The sequence below is a fragment of the Rhinolophus sinicus genome, chromosome 4 (genome assembly GCF_057876585.1).
Source record: "Rhinolophus sinicus isolate RSI-liver-muscle chromosome 4, RSI-T2T, whole genome shotgun sequence".
Lineage (NCBI taxonomy): Eukaryota > Metazoa > Chordata > Mammalia > Chiroptera > Rhinolophidae > Rhinolophus > Rhinolophus sinicus.
Genome location: NC_142504.1, coordinates 103,135,060 through 103,151,478, shown reverse-complemented (window position 1 = coordinate 103,151,478; position 16,419 = coordinate 103,135,060). Strand labels below are relative to the sequence as shown.

At 39.0% G+C, this 16,419-nt stretch overlaps 1 protein-coding gene across 24 annotated transcripts in view; it reads left to right on the top strand.

Moving 5' to 3' along the window:
* Positions 1 to 16,419, top strand: part of TCF4 (transcription factor 4) — a 345,979-nt gene that overhangs the window by 136,316 nt on the left and 193,244 nt on the right. The window contains exon 1 of one of the 24 annotated variants that reach the window (XM_074339934.2): positions 12,605 to 12,677. The exons of 20 other annotated variants lie outside the window; for them this stretch is intronic. The gene's annotated coding sequence lies outside the window, so the exon portion shown is untranslated. Of the gene's footprint in view, positions 1 to 12,604; positions 12,678 to 13,880; positions 14,054 to 16,419 lie in introns of those variants that run through there. 3 more of the 24 variants (XM_074339938.2, XM_019722160.3, XM_074339939.2) reach the window with 3 other exon arrangements.

Below are 16,419 nucleotides of genomic sequence, written 5' to 3'. Positions count from 1 at the left end.
CTATGTTTACTTTGGATATCATTTTGTCCCACTATTTCCTAATGTCCTTGTATAGCTGATGAATGGCATCCTTTACTGGTGGCCCCTGCACTCCATCTTGTCACTCTTCATCTTTCCTTACTGTACATCTAAGTTACCTCTGTGCCACTCACATAATACAGATGCCTGGGCTCCACCTACAGACGTTCTGTGTTTGTAGGTCTGGGCTGGAATCCAAGCATCAAACATAAAATGTACTCTTGGTGACGCTGCTGTCCTGCCAGGTTTGAGAATCTCTGACCTACACAGTGCCTCAAAGAGCTGTTATTCTAGTTTCAAAACTGTTCGTTTTTCTTGAACTGAGTAATTATTTTTAAATCCTTCTGATTCCTTTTCTCTCAGTAAAAGTGAGCGATCACATACTTAGCACCTATTTACCATCAAGATCAAGATATTTTTATGCCATAAATGAATAAGTTTTTTAGGTAATAGAACATGGATAGTTCTTAATATGGTAAAATTGTGCATACTTCCAGAAAGGTCTGAAATGATTTTTTTTTTTTTTAATTTGCCCTTCAAATTGATAGACCTAATCTAATAGTCCTAAAGGTTTGCCTTTGGTAATGATGATGTGAATGACAGACATTCACTGTTGTAGATTCACAATTATACATTATGTATATAGAGTGGGAATGAGTTTCCTTGTATTGTAGGAAAATTGTTGATGTAATTTTACTAATTTATAGGAAAGACAAGCCAAATTAGAGAAACGCTGGTACTATAAATATTTCAAAAAGAACTTTCATTTATTATTTTTTATAATATACAGCTATGACTAAGAGACATTGAAGAGAGAAGCTTTGCCATATGCTATTTACTATTAGGGATTAGCTAAGAATGCTATGAATTTAGCCTCAAATTGGTAGTAGGCAGGTATGTTTTTCTCAAGTACTTAGGTGATTTTGTTAAACTTTGTAATAATAACTCTGTTGTGTTGTACAACCTGTTGTACACAATAAAATATTTTTAAGGCTACCTGGTCAATAAAAGGAACACAAGTCCCAGTTTTTGTAGCTTGATTTTATGAGTTGCTCCCCACCCCCACCTCATAATCGGTGAAATAGTGAGGTGGATAATTAAGGGTATTTTATTGTATGTTCTATCACCTTTGGAATGATAAAGCCGTTTTGGTCTGATTTGGATTTTTCTTGCATATACTGTTTGATCACACTGTGGACGCAGAGCTGACCCCTGGCTGCTCACAGCCGTAGTTTTAGAGCCGTTCATGTGAGGCTCCAGCTAACATCTTGGCCACGGTAGTAGATAGACTTGTTTGCTTCTGTTGAATTCTGTATATTTAATTTAATAAACTTAAAATGCAGAGAGAAATCAGTTAAAGGCTTCTATATGTGTTGTAGTATGTGGCCCAAAGTTAAGGAAAATGTGTGGAATTTAGGTATTGACTTGTTTTTGCACATGTCACAGTATATTCCATTTTGCCATTGAAATTATTAACACCTGCGTTTATTTAGAATTTTTGGCAAGTTGAAAATCTGGCCTTTAGAGAGAGTTGAAGTTCTTATATTTGAATGAATAAAGTGGTTAAGTTGTTAATCATGTGAAATTATTTCTCAGGCTATTAATAACCATTCCTTTACCTACAGACTTATTTTCTAATCACACAATCTTGATGGGTGAAGTTTCATTTGAAGGCACCTCCTACTCTTAACAGGCCAAGAATACCTATAACTTACAGAAGGGTTAGCAGCATATTTGTTGCTTGAATTTTAAATTACATTCTTTGTAAGCTTATTTGACTTATATGTACCGATTGGTATCCGTTTCTCTGGATATCTGAGAAGACATGTGCTTCTTATGGTTCTTTCATATGGTTCGTTCAGTCTCTAAGTCATTCATTCATTCCGTTCATCAAATATTTACTGAACACCAGCGTTGTGCCAAATACTTGACATGACTTGGCTCTGGGGTACACACTTGAATACCACATCCTTGGAGTTGGCTTTCTGTCACCAGGAAGACACAGGAAGCAAATGGGTCAAGAGCAATAGAGGGCTCCTAGCAGGGTGGGGCGTAGCCCGGAGGAAGTTGGGGAAGTGGACATCGTAAGTTCAGATTTGAATTATCTGGAGGAGACAGTCAGGCAAAGTGAGCTGGTGTGAGAACGAGATAGAGGCATGTTAAAGGCCTAGGGCGTTTCATCTGCGGAAGGCTAGAAGGAAGGGCCAGGACTGGGCGCTGGGAGAGGGAGCGTGTGAGGAAGAGGTTCTCCATGGCCAACTGTGACGGGCTTCACAAGCCGTGTTCAGCAGCATCTGTCATTCATTCAGCAGATATGTGCTCAGCACTCACGAGATGCCAGGCGTTTGGGACACGTCAGGAAACAAAGCAGAAAAGAACGCTTGCCCTTGTGGAGCTTTTGTTCAAGTGGGAGAGACAACCCATAAACATGTTGCTCGTGGTTTTGAAAACAAGCCAGAAGCATGTGTAGTCCAAATGGTGACAGTCTCAGCATTTGCCAATAACATTGAGCCAAATCAAAGACTATTTAATAAAAATAACTTTGCAATCATTTCCAGTTCTGGTCTTATGGCTACAGTTAGATTTATTGATAACTCTACATTTACAGGGAAAGTTGGAGGTGACCTATAATTTATGTTTATTGATCGTTCACTGTGTACCAGGCCTTGGGCTAAGCAATGAGCATACCACATTGAGGGAAAGTACTGAAGTTCACTGCAACCAGTGTTTCTAGTTCATCTCACAGATACACTTTAAGAATAGAGGGCTCATCTATAACGTTAGATAAGAACATTTGAGAGATGATCAGTATGGAGGGGTTGGCCCATCTTCCTGTTTTTAAAACTCATTACCAAAACCAGGTTTTTCACTTGTAGCATTTTGACAATCTCACTAAACAGAAAAAAATGCGTGATTTTTTTTTAACCATGCAAACAAACAAATATTCTACGTAGTGATTGAAACTAGACATGAGCTTGTCACTCGAGATGAATTATTGCAAGTAAGTACATTTTAGTATGGTGAATACTTTTTTGGTGGAATTAATAAGGAGCAAAGAGAATACTAGAGGTCACTATATCGAAGCAGAAGGAGAAATATAGTTGAGCAGAGTGAATAAAGAAAGATTTGTTTGAGTTCACCCTACAGTTGCAAGAGCATTGAATGAAAATATTCAATGAGTGAGAGGTATTTGAAAAACTTATTTTACTCTGGCAGTCTTAGGCTGATTTGTTTGCTTTCCTCTAGAATAAAAGTTGCAAGTGGGTAGGAATTATGCCTTTACATGTAGCCTATAAAGTACTGGAAAACTACTCGAGGGTAACAGCTGAAGAGGCACTGGCCCTGTCAGTGTTGTGCACATGGATGATTGAGCACGAAAGGAACACAAGCGGGAAGAAAGGTACAGAGGGAAGAGGTCATAAAACAAGGAGGCTTGTTTAGAACTAAAATATGTTAGCAAAAGCAAAAGCCTTGGGAACCACCCAGGGGATGTATGTTTCCACTGGACATAACACAAATATGTGCAGTTGAAACTGTGTGGTGCGTCTTGCATGGACGGTGCTGTCATCAACAGCACACACAGCTGGATATATGAGAAACAGTCCATCTTACGGTTCTCCGTTCTCTTTCCATGTCACCAAAGGCATGCATTTTCAGAACAGCCCGGAGTAAGGTCCAGTCTTTATATCTGTGGTAGAAATATGAAGCTTACTTGTTCACATAAGAGCAAATCAAAGCCATGCTCCATCAGTATTAGATTGTCCATCATGACAGTGACCTTTGTCCGACAGCATCCATAATGCTTTTTGCTAATGTCCATAAATGTTTATCAGTATCCTAATATGGTAACAGTAGCCACTAGTTGTTTGCTCTTACTATGTGCCAAACATCATGCTGTTATTTGCATATTTTATCTTATAGCAAACCATTGTGAAAAATGGTTATTATCCTCATTGTACAAATAAGCAAAGTGAGGGAAAGAGAGGTTAAAATAATTGAGACAGAGCAGACACTTCTCATTGGGATTTGCCAGACTCTGAAGCATGTGGTCTAAACCAGCACACCTGACTGCTTCCCTGACACTCCAGATAGATATAACAGTATTAGAAGTATTAGAAGTAAATGTAAGAGAAGATTATGGGTGAACCAAAAGTGAGGGTTAAAGGACCACACTGTGACTGCTGGACTTTTTTTTTTTTAAACATTTCAGCACACTGTTAAGCCACAATAATAAAGAAAAAGACCTTGCAAGAAGAATAATTAAGGGTCACAAAAATCAAGGGAAAGTACCATCATCATTATTTTTTAGTAAGTGAGGCTGATGAGCCTGGGATCTGTCGCTTTATTGTTAGGAATGCACACATCTGGTGAGGACTTGGATTTGTCCACTGCCTTGCTGGCCTGGAATTAGCCTCCTCTGTGGAATTCAGTGTTTATACCCAAGTAGTTTACGATGTTTGACAAATTTAAGCAAAATAAAATGAAAGCACTTAGGAACAATTTAGAAATAGAATTCAAGCAGAATGAGAGTAATACGTATTCTCAATGGAGAGGACTGAGTAGAATAATGGATTTCTCTGAAAGACTGTTAACATTGTTGACTTTTTGTGAGACCCTGCTTCAGTACTCACACAGGTATGGCTTGCATCCTGGCCCCACCACTTAAACATGTGGCCTTCCTTTTTCTGTGTGTGGGGGTTGGAGAGAACGAGGTCTACTTCACAGAGTTTTGAAAGTACCTAGCCCAAGATTTGACACATGGTAAGTCTTCAACGGGTCCTAGTTTCTTTCCCCTTCTGCCACTTAATTTCACCTGATTAAGAGAATGAGTAAATATAAATTTTTATTCACTGTTATCGATGAGCATTATCCTTTTTAAGTGCCATAAACCTAAATTTCCAGTATGATTTTCCTATTGACATTCTTTTACAATATTGACTTTCCAAGCTGTTCTATTCCCTGCCCTTCTGTATTTTATTTCCTTTTGATTCTGTAGTTGCTGTATCTTTGGAAGACCCCTTGACTTTAGTTGTCCCTTGGTTCGTGAGCAATTTTGAATATCCATCTGCATCATGTTAGGATTTGTTGAAATCAAAGGAGCATTGGATCTTGGCAGACCACCCCAGTACCTCCATCTAATTTTGATTCTCCTTAGACTGCTGGTGGAAATGACCTGGGTCTAACTCAATTTTTCTCTTATTACCATCCACCACTGACTATCTTTTTTCTCCAGGTCTTCACTGTTCAGTCCAAGCTCACCAATGTATTATAAATGGATCCAATAGTCCTGAGAGGAGATAAGACATAGAAAAAGTGGCAACAAAATGAAGCAGGGTCCTAGAATTTTAGGAGCGATGTCAGACTTCTCAAACGCATTGCTTGATTTGAGGTAGTTGATCTTAGAACATCTGCCACTGAACTTCAACTGGCTTTTTCTCTCGTGTCTTGGAAGACAATGTGGCCCTTCATTCTCCTGGCAACCCTCAACATTTGCATCTTTCAGCTTTTTTTTTTTTAACTTTCTTGTCCTGGAATCTTTTTCCAGAAACATTTCCCTTTCTGTTTTCTTTCATCATGTCTTTCTTCCTTGACTGCTTTCACTCTGCGTACAAATGTGCAAATGGATCTTCCAATCTGGCAGTGATTGGAAGTATAGTTCATACATTAACTACTTCAAGTCTCTTAGGGTCATGTTAAAATTCGGACACACTTCAGGCTTAGGCATCAGCACCTCGGTAGGGTATAGTCCAAGAGCTTGCCCAAAACTACACGTGCTCAAAGGTGGTTTGGCCTCTTTCTAAGCTAGCGCTTCAAATTCCATGTATTTTTCCTAACCTAGTCTTTTTGTCTTTGGAACCCACATCCTTCACCATCCACCATGTCAAAGCTAACTGACTCTTTCTGTTCCCCTCACTACTCTTTTCGTTTATTAGCTGTTTTCCTCTCGTATCCCTGTAAGTGCAGACACGGGGAAAGTGTGGGGTTTGGTGTTAGAGTGGGGTTGGACTTCCAGCTCGATTGCTTAGCAGCTGTGTGATATTAGACTACTCATTTATCTTCAGTGGGACTCTGTTTTGGAGATTTGCATGGCTACCAAGTGGCATGTTTGATTTGGGAGCCCAAATATCGTTGTTTTTGCTCTAAGAACCTGCTTTTCCCAGTTTGCTGGTGGGAGACTTGGAAATTACACCATTTGCCAGGGTGTGGCCACTGGGTAAGAACCAAAAGGTGAGCTGCCTTTTACCGATTCTGCCTCCCGCACACACCCACGGTCCTTTCCTACAACAAATCATGGTCAGTTTGGCATGGCAAGTACTGGAGGAGAAATTTTCTCTAGTGAGCCAGAAAACGCAACAGGATCTGTCTGAGATTGATGGAGATAAGTGTTTGATCCACTTTACTCTCTGCCAGAAAAATATTTTTCCCTGACAGCTGGAGAGATCAAAGGTCTAAAACTGTGGATACAGGGAGATGAATGTTCTAATATTAATATTATATGAATAATATAGTAACATTTAAGGTCAACATGTCTAATTCCCTCTGTCTGGAAACCCCCAGACAGCCATGTGCAGAGCGAGGAATTCCAATCACAGAGGTCTTCACTCCAAGGAGACAGGCCGCCACTACCTGCCTGTGAATAGCTGAGCAGGCCAAGCTTTAATAGTCTGTGATGGATCAGGTTAGGAGTCAGTGGAGTCTGCAGGTTTGGGGGATGAGGGCTCAATCACCTGGCTTGAGGAAGACTTACTGATGAGCCAGTCAAATAAATGGGGTTTTCAAGAACTATCATGGAAGAGACGGAAGTTTCATCTAGAGCGAGAGGAATATGATGGTCTAATATGTCACCCATTACCAAGAAAGGCTACATACTTTGTCCTAAGCCAGGGTATGAAGTATAGTCATTCATGTTGTGCAAAAAATGTCACAGGACTTGCAGCTTCTGCAGGGACTCCGAAAGGAAAGATGGAGGTGAAGACTCTGTGAAATGCATGGTCCTGGTTTTGTGTGTGGCCCTGGGCTTGGGTCAGAGAGATTCAGCCACCATATGAGGTTGTTTCACTTTGGAAAACCCTGCTAAGGATTCGTTTCACTTACAGTGTTCTGTGAGCTTTTTTAAAAATAAGAAACACAGTGTTCTGTGTTTCTTATTTTTATGAGGGCTAGAACTACTGATTTTAAAAATTTCCATCATTGTAGCTTCTCATTGATAAGATATATTTAGTGTCCTTATTTTTTACAGTTCTTAATTAGAGTTTAACTTTTTCCCTATTTATATTTCTCTTCTGTAAGATTACTTTTTTATTGTCTGTTTTTCATCTGATTAAGATGTTGCTATGTATTCTCCCTCTTCCCCTGAGTAGAACTCTCACTGATTCACCAGAATATCTCTCCAGTATGAATCAGGAGGTTCACAGTGTAACAATCTTTTCTAGCTTATAAGGTTCAAACTAAGGGGACATGATTGTTTCTTGACAGCAAACATTATTCATTCTCTTAATTTCGAGACTTGTAGCCTGAAAACCATGGTCTGTGAGGAAGTGGAGGCAATTTCTCTGAGTCTTACTAGTCTCATCTTAAAAATCAAGATAATGTATCTACCTCAGAGCATTGTAATGAGGATTAAACGAGATCTACATCTAGCACAGGAGCTAGAATGAGAAGATTCTTATAAATCTAATTTCATTTCTTCTTCAATCACTGTAAAAGTCCAGGGAACATTAGTAAATGTCTAGGTGTGAAAGGAGCTCATGAATTCGGTGTTAAGTTTGAGGTACTTTTAAACCGTTCAAGTGAAGCTAGCAAGTAGGCGGTTGGAGTTAAGGGGGTAAAGCTCGGAGATGTCTGAGGAAAGGTCTGTAACTGAAGGGGCCTTCCTCGTAGAGATACCAGTTGAAGGTACAAGACTGCATATGGCGTCTCGAGTAGCAAGTGGACCGAGGATTTAGCAGTTGAAAGAGTCTCATCATTTAAAGGCTTTTGGGCGAGAACGAAAGAGAATGCCCAAGGTGTAGGAGAAAAAGGAAATGTGATGGCGTCAAGCAGATTTTTTAAAAGGAGGGGGTAAGAGTGTCTTTTTGATGGCCGTGGAAGATGGCAGCTGAATATTGTCTATTGGCTTTAACCATGAGGCGGTCATTGTTGACATTTTCCGAGAGTTTTCGTGGAGGAATCATGAGATAGAAAGACTCCACTCCCCAACCCCATAACTGAATTATCTTTCCTTTGACCTGGCAAAGTTTTCATCTTATATATTTCTAATGTGATTTTTGTCACTCTATGGTTGGTAATGAAAGTTGTATTTAGCTTCATTCCCACATAAATTATCAGTTTCCTGAAGAGGTCATGCAAAATACCATATCAATTATACCTAGTACGTATTTAATAGTTCAGTCTTAGAATCATTGGTTCTGACAGAACAAGGTATGTTTGTTCATCCATCCACTCACTCATTTATTTACTGAACATTCATTTATTCACGAACTCCATGCATGTGCCAGGCACCTCTTTTAGGCTGTGGGAATATAGTGGTGAACAAAAGACGTTCCCTTTCTGCGTGAAACTTACAGTGTTTTGAAGACAGATGATAAAGAATAAATACATGCGTATTCTGAGTACCTTTAATGTCTTAACTTATTTCTTCCTCAGAACAAGCCCATGACATCAATGTTATTAGTAGTCCTATTTTATTGATGAAAAAATGGAGGCACCAAGCTATTCAGTAACTTACTAGGGTCATCACTTCATTAGGGGTGGATCTGAGATTCAAACCCAGGCACTTTGATCCCCAATCCATGCTGTTAGTCACCCCACTGCACTACAAAGTGTTTGGCACACAGTAAACTGTTACTGTTAATACTACTGTTGTTATTATTAATGGTAATTATTCCTCAGCCTAGTGATCATTTACTCCAGTTCAGATGAGGAAATAGACATGTTCCTAGTTATCGGCAGAACTAAATGTAGAAGCCAAGATTCCATGCTTCCAGTCCAGCCTTTTCCTTTCATATAGTGCCTCTTCTTTGGAGGTAGGAAGAGGAAAAGAGGGATGGAAGGATGAAGGAATGGGTAAAGAGATTATGTGGAAGAGATGTGGGAAGGAATTAAACCTGTTTGATTTGGGGTTTTTGATGCTACCAAACTATGTCTGATTTTTCAAGTTATTTTTTCTTATATTCTCAAGAGAGAATGTCCTTAAAATAAGGATATTTCCATACACAATAATCATATTCCATTTCATAGACTAGCAAAAAAATATTTCAGGGGTTAGAAGACCTTAGCTATTTAAAAGTAAAAGATGTTATTACTGGCATTTATATTGGGAAGGCATTGGTTGGAAGACACACCAGAAGCTTTGTTTACCAACAGCCAAGACTTTGAGGGGTGTGTGTGTGTGTGTGTGTGTGTGTGTGTGTGTGTGATGTATATACTAGTACATATTTATATCCCGGTTATATTGAATTTACTTTGTGTATGTATACATTTTTGGGGGAGAGGATACTGGATTATTTTTCTGGGGTGGGAAAGTTTTTATGCTTATACGCAAGGCTGCTCTAATACCAAGCACCATAGTTAAGCATCACAAATATACACTAAGCAAGGGACATATGCACAAGGAATTTAAGCAGAGTTTTTCTAAATGGCAAATAATTAGAGGGGAACAGATGCCTATGGGCAGCAAAGGATGAGATGAGGTACCAGGAATTTTAAAAGGGAGATAGAAATACATATGTAGAATGCAGTCACTGTCAAGGATGTTTAAGCCTAGAGGGTATTCTCTCCCAAGTTCTCTGTTTTTGTGGGTTTTGACATTAAATTTTGTTCTCTCTTTACCTATATTCCCCAAAGAAATAGATCATGTTAATCATTCCAAAGTGGAACAGATTTTTTTTTCAAACCTCAGTTTTCGATGACTTTTGTGGTTTGCATGTCTTTCTTCTCCCTCCCCAGGGCCTTGGCCTTTCACAGGACTGCCAGGATATGACATTTCATGACAGTGTCACTCCTCATGTATTTATACCCCCATCTACTTCCAAAAGGGTTTTTAGGTAGCCTACCGATAGAAGACACCTGCAGCTGTGATTTACTTTCTGAATGCGCATTTTAGGATGGACATGGTCCTCCTTTAGAACAACCCTGCTGTCTGACGGGTTGTGTCCATATCAGAACTATCCTGCTTAGTGTTGGTGTCGAAAAGGAAACAAATCCCCAAGAATAAAGTAGAGACGAGCCTTCGGCATTTCCCATCTTCCTGTAGAGTGTTAAACAGCAGGGGCACTGAGCAGAGTGAGCAGCTACCCACAAAGCCGAGCAGGAGCACCTGATCATTATCCCTCAGCTTTAAGATTTACCTGTTGTGCTCATTGTAACAAAAGAAATGAAATCTCTGTAATTATATTGGAAGGGGGAGGAGATCATGGTTTAGTTCCTTTGATCTTGAGCTAGAGTAGGTTCTGCTTTTGGAAATTTAATTTGAAAGAATCCAACGTACACATCTGCTTTTTGTGCTGCAATTTCTATTGAGCTTGAAAATAGAAATTTATTAATGCAAATGTGTAGAGTCTGTTCCTTGAGAGAAAAAAACACATATTCACAACACAAGGTGATCTTTTCTGCATCGCTATGGAAGATTTTAATAAACATATTCTCAGCTTTTCTTTTAGAGTTCAGAGATGAGGGTCCTCGTGAGCAAGGACTCAGCATAAAAATTACAGGACACATTGGGGAACAGAAAGACTCATGATTACTTCAATATTGAAAAGTTTTCAAAGGACAAATTAGATGGTAAAGAGATGAAAAGCATACTGAATCCTCAAAAGAAAAAAACAAAACAAAACAAAACAAAAAACCCCAAAACAAGTGTGTCATCAAACCATTTTGAGAACATGTCTGAATTGATGGAAGGGCCCATGCTAAGAAACAAAGCTTTCATTTCAACGAATCCAATCTGCCTAGTGTTCTGTAAAATTGCCTTTGCCTGTAAATGGAGTGGCATGCAGATTTTAGGAAGGACACTTTCTCACCCCAACTTAGTCTGTACTCTTTATTTTATTTTTGTACCATTACATGAAACTGCACATAAATGGTGACTTAATCCTTAGAGTGGCTGTATTGCATGGTCTATTTTTATTAACTTTTGCTTGTTCTCAGTGTAAATTTTCCGGTAAAGCCTAAAATGTCATGAGCATTTTGGGACATAAATCCTTTAAGCTATTTTGCAGTCATATAGTTCTTTGTAGTGTTTGAATGCTTTCCTGAACTCGTCATCTCCAAATGGGCAAAAGAAATTATAAATTGTTGAGAGCATTCAATCACTGGGTGAGCATGAGTACTTCCCCCTAAAGCTGGCGGAAGTATCCATTTTCAATTCTTTGAGTAAACAGAGCCAGTTCCTTACAATATTTGGACTCTATCAACAGATCTCAAAAACTTGGTTATAAATTACCTAAGCTTAAGAAGGAGTTCGTGATTAAAGAATATATTGAATCAATAAAACCACTCTTTTGTTCGATGTGATGTGATGGGAATTTTTTCAAAGGTGGTAGGTGTGCTTCAGTGGTGTATATTGTCATTCTGTTCTGCATTCTCTTGGTTATTTTCTTCCCCACTGAGATTTTATGTTTGTTTTTATTTTGTTTTGTTTTGTTTTTTAAGGAACGGAAAGTGCAAAGCCACATAAAGTTCAGCTATGAATTAGGAATTCTGAATTTAAAACAGGGAGCCTATCCTTAACTTGTGTCTGAGTTGGTATTTCAATTGTGTTGCCAGAATAAACTATGACCCTTGCAAATGTACAATTTCATTTGGGTTCAGTGATTCCTGGATGAGTCTGTGTTACAGGATGCCAAAGGCCAGGAAATTACTTAAGACACCAAATATTGAGACAGAGTTGGCTCCTCAGAGGCTTTTGAGTAACTAGGGTTTCATTTGAACCAATATTGGGGGCCATGACATGTACTGCTAACCACATCCAATTAATTAATTTCTAACATTTTGATCTAATTGTGACTTTGTTGACTTATACACATCCTTCTTCCTTACAGGCAAGAAACTCAGAAACAAAATTTCTAATGACAGACAGTTGGGGTGCAGCAACCAAGCAGTCACCCTTAAAAATTAATGAGCTTAATGATGGTTAGAGAAGTGATTTTGATGGTGGTTTGGGAGGGAGGGGCCACCGGATGGCAGAAGGAAGAAGGCTGGACTCCTCATAAGTGACAATGATATGAGCCCATTCCTTATCTCCCCTCCCCATTCTGCCTCCCCCCCCCCCCCCCACAGTCGCCACCCCTTCCATCCTCCTCTTCACAGGAGCCAAAGCAGATAGAAAGACAGGGCGATTATGAAGACGTCAGTTGGAGCGTAGGCAGGCAAGAGGGGCGCAGCGCTCCAGATGAGGTCCGGGGGGAGCTGAGGAGGGTCACTCATGAACGACCGTGTGTGTGTGTCTGACAGACTGTGAAATGGTGCGTTGTTGCACGGCTGCGCTGCACCTGGGCCCTTCATCTGTGATTGATTGGTTTGGTCATGTGTAATGGTCCCATCTGCTCTGTGTTGTTTTTCTTTTTTTACTTATAAACACCGTTCCCAGCGGCTGAGAGAGGATGAGCTATGTTTTGTCATCTTCACTTACACTTTAGCTCAAAAAAGTGGTCAACTAGGTAAGCTCTAAAGTCTACCCAAGTAATGTAGTAGGAAAGTGTCGGTTTTCCCCTTTGCTTGATTTGTGTGTGTGTCTGGTGTGTGTGTGTCTGTGTGTGTGTGTGTCTGTGTGTTTGAGAGAGAGAGAGAGAGAGAGATTCGTGTGTACACCCTCCTACGGAAGCGAGTGTGCCTGGAGTTTTCATGCTGCCTGTTAATATCTGAATAGTTCATGAACCACGGAAGACCAAAAAATCGCAGAAATGATTTGCACAAATCTGTATTGTGACTCTTACTGCAGTGAGTTTTTTTTTTTTTTTTTTTTTTTTGTAACGGAGCCAATACTTAATTAAAACCGCTGACATCATGGTGTTATAATTAAGCGTGGCATTAATTAAGCTGGAATAACGATTTTTTTTTAAAGAACTGCTTGTATTGTATAAGACCGTTATTGACTAAAAATAAAATAATTTTAAAGCAAAAATTAATTGTCTCTAAAGGAGCCCTTTTCAACTTTCCCAAAGTCCAGCCTCAGGACTGTCGTCATCAGGGATGTGTATGTGTGTGTGTGTGTGTTGGGTGGTGTTGGGATGGGGGGAGAGTGGAAGTGAAATTTGTTTTTTTCACCCAAAAATGCTGATCGGCTCCTGGCATTCTGATGGCTAATTATGCATCGGAGAGCTTCGACAGCTGCATTCATCATCATAAAATGTAATAATTAATGACATTCCAACAAAGAAAAATATGCAAATGAGGACTCATTAGCATTTTCATATTCAGCTTTGATAATGCTTTTGCTGACAAGGTTGTAATTAATGAAAATTCATGTCGCAGTCAGGAGATTGGATCGGTTTCATTCCGCTCACAATTCCCAAATGCTTGCATTATGGAAAATCGGCGGCTCTGCCAACTTTTCAGGGAAGAAAAAAACACACACACACACTAAAAGCACCAGATGCAAATTAATGGTAGGGAGTCTTTAACTCTTTAAACCACCCCCCTAAATTTCCATCATAGGAAACATGTGATGAGTTTTAACCTAAGAAGTAGATTCTTTTTTTTTCTTTCTTTTTTCTTTTTTTGAATAACATTAATGAAAGTACTTTTACGTGTGACCCAAGTATGAGGATTTCTGGCAAACTTTTTTTTTTAATATTAAAAAAAACTCCCTCCACCTTTTCCCCTTTCCTTTTCCCTTTCGAGACTATTTAAATTTACATAGTAAAACATGTTAGGACAGCCAAGCCCCAGCGTGTTGTGTTCTGTCCTCGAGCTGGCAAATTTACGCCACGACAGTTTATTCATCCACACGCTTTTTGGCGACTCTTCATCACGTATTCGTGCTTAGATCTCCTGGTGCCTCCCTCCGTGTGCTACCCATAAAGTCGAAAGAAAAGCAAGTATTCTATTTCTCTCTTCAGGGTGGGTTTCTTTTTGCTTTTTTTTTCTCTTTTGGATGATGGTTGTTTTTTCAGTGCTTTTTCTGTTTAATCTATTCCCTTTGTGGTTTAGTGTAAGAGTTTGGGAATGTGCCCATAATTCTCTCACTCAACACTTCTGGTTTAGTGTTGTGCTTCAAACGTAATTTTAAGAAACACTATACAATCAAAATGGATACCCAGAAACCCCAGAACAGAGATATCAACAAGCATTCAGTACAGAGAGCTATTAATTTATAAACCCTCTGTGTGTTGCTTTCCAAATGTGTGACTGTGGACTGGCGAAACACCACTTTGCCAGCCTGGTGCTGTGTTTGTCATCCTAACCTAAAGTTAAACTGAAAGTTCTATCTCACCCACAACATTACGAAGAAAAGCCTAAACAGAGTTCTAACCTGATTTCAGATTTGATCTTTAGGTTAAAACAATGATTATTACTCAGTCAGATCTTTTTGCTGAGGCAGATGTGACTAAAAAAAAAAAAAAAAGGAAAAGGTTTGTATAAGGATTAAGAAAAGAGGAGAAAGAATGCATATTTCTTTATAAATTGTTAAATTTATAAGCATTTTCACTCTGGAATGATATAAAGCAACTTCAGGCACTTCCTAAGATGCAGTTTCCTGTTTATTTAAAGTTAAATTGTAATTCCCAAAGTTGCTAGCCCAGCATAAATAAAGAATATAAATAAGCCTTGTTAGGGTAAGATAGAAACTTTGATATGCTGGGTCTTATTTTTCAAAGTATCTCAGTAAAATAGAAAGTATCATCAGTTATTTAATGAGAAGTTTAAAGTAAGTTTTTTTTCCATATTATGCTATTAAGAATCACTAGGTTTTTATTCCTCACTAATATGAGTTCCAAGAAACATAATTTTATTTCAATCTCTTGCTTTCTCCAACTTTTATTTTGTCACAGTTTGTACATGGTCGCGTGTGTGTGTGTGTGTGTGTGTGTGTGTGTGTGTGTGTGTATACATGGTGTGTCATGTCTGGAGATTATGGTGGCTCTGTCCTCATTCCTTTAAAATCTATTGTGTGAAAAGAGCAGGCAGGAGAAGGCTTTACTTCTTTTTTTCTTTCAGTTTACTTCTTTTCTATGCAGGCAAACTGCCCATCCAGATGGTAGAATTTCACCTGTAAGCAATCCGAAACGATAGGTTAATTCTGACATTTTATAGAGCTTTTTTATTTTCTTTTCATACAGTACAGCTAAGTGCAGAGTAACTACTCTAGACAATGTTTCCTTTTTTCTTTTAAAGCACTTCCTGCTGTGATTGGTTCTCCCACCACCACCACCCCCCAAAAAAAATCTGTAGTTTGGGCTCAATTAAAATCTGTGGCTTTAGGCACTTTGCTGCTATTGTCAAAACCACATCTGATGAAATCTTTGACCACTTCTAATATGTGTAAATGAGGAAGTGATGGCAGAAGTGAAGGAACAAGTGTGGATCTGCAGGTTAGTTGTCAAGACTCAGATTATTTTAATTTTATAAACTCAGTGTTCCACTGGCTAAACTCCCTGTTAGTTTTCCCCTCCCTCCAAATTCACAAATGTTTACCAACTCATACCTTCCTCAGTAATGCCTAGAGTGGTGTTAGCAACCGGAATCCTGGAATTTGGTTGTGTTTTCAGTGGGGCTCGCCTCTGGTGACTTATGTGACCGAGGAAACTAGAAACATTCCTTGAAATGATTTGTTGACTTGTTATTAGGGAATACCATTATGTCCCAAAGCAGGTTTTGGGGGTGTTTTTGGAGTTGAATGTGAAAGGAAAAAGGCATGTTGAGGACTGTTTTTAGTCATAATAATTGCAATCATTCTGTATTTACAAGTTATTTTTGAATACAACCTTTTGTTTTTACTTCTAGAAATCCTGTGTTGGCATGAATTATTTCTGGAGTTATTTCTGTAGTAAAGATGGCTCTAGGAACATCTTCTCCCCTTGCTCTTGCCCTTGGGAGAACATTTTTGGAACGTACTCTACTAATATTGTACCTGTTCAGATTTGGGACCCTAGTTGTGCCATTATTTATTGCTTTTTCAGTTTCTGGTTTTGCACATGTTAATTCCTGTGGGCATTTACTTCTTCAAGTGATGAGATTTTCACTGTCCAGCAGCAAGTCACATTTACTGGAGTTATTGAACTCTGAAATAGGAAACCTGTATGTGATCCATTTTACACTCCCCAGAAGCTATTGCTTCAGTCAAGGAGAATTACAGCCCCATGACTGAGAATGTTAAAGTCGTTGTTTCACTAAAGCATCCAAAGATTTTGTTTCAGGTATTGCAACAAAATCAACATTTGTTTGTGGCCAGTGAAGCCA